This window comes from Octopus bimaculoides, chromosome 2, assembly GCF_001194135.2.
Source record: "Octopus bimaculoides isolate UCB-OBI-ISO-001 chromosome 2, ASM119413v2, whole genome shotgun sequence".
Classification (NCBI taxonomy): Eukaryota; Metazoa; Mollusca; class Cephalopoda; order Octopoda; family Octopodidae; genus Octopus; species Octopus bimaculoides.
Window position 1 is genome coordinate 144,621,869 of NC_068982.1, and position 827 is coordinate 144,622,695.

Here is an 827-nt window from a genome sequence, read left to right on the forward strand (position 1 = left end):
AGATACTGACATGCTGTTTGGTGTATTGCTAAAGGAGTAGTTCCCTTGTAAGCTTGTCAGTCACACAACTTCAGGTGTGGATAGAAGCACTGGTCCCCTACTACTACACAGGTTTCATTTATGGCTCTCAGAAGTGTGTGGTATACACTCTGCCATACCATGGTACCTCACATCAGCTACTGATCAAAGCTAAGTTGAGGGTATCAGTAATCTCATAAGGATAGTTATATAGGGGACACCACCCCTTAGCTGCATGAAGATTGAGATGGCAGATGGGGCAGAAGAACTAAATAGGATTAATGACTGAGAAGGCATAATAGCAAAAGGAATGGTGGATTCAGAGTACTCTTTCAATTGAATAAAAACTTGTGGCCATCCTCCATTGAAGCGATTGGAACCCCACCATGTACATAATTGCACCTGTAGTAAATCATGGATCTTGGATTACTCAAATGGAAATCCTTGACCTACAGAAAGAAGATAATACCTAAGAATAGAAAACAAAAATTGATTTAAGGTGTCCAAACTAAACCTCATCAATCTCATCAGCTTTGGTTTTTAAGGGTCTGCAAAGGATATGAACACTGACATCCTTCTTCCTTATTTATGCAAAAAAGAAAAAAGAAATATAATTTTCATATTTTCTAAAAAAAAAAAGTGTTTTTAATTTCTAGTTTAATTTCATGATTAATTCTCTAAAAACATGCAAAATTTATAAAATTGTAAACAAATTTTGATTTCAAATCAGCATTTAAAAAATAAAGTTTAACCCTAACCATTTTTTAAAAAACTTTGCATCAACATAGAATCATGGTTAGAATTATAAC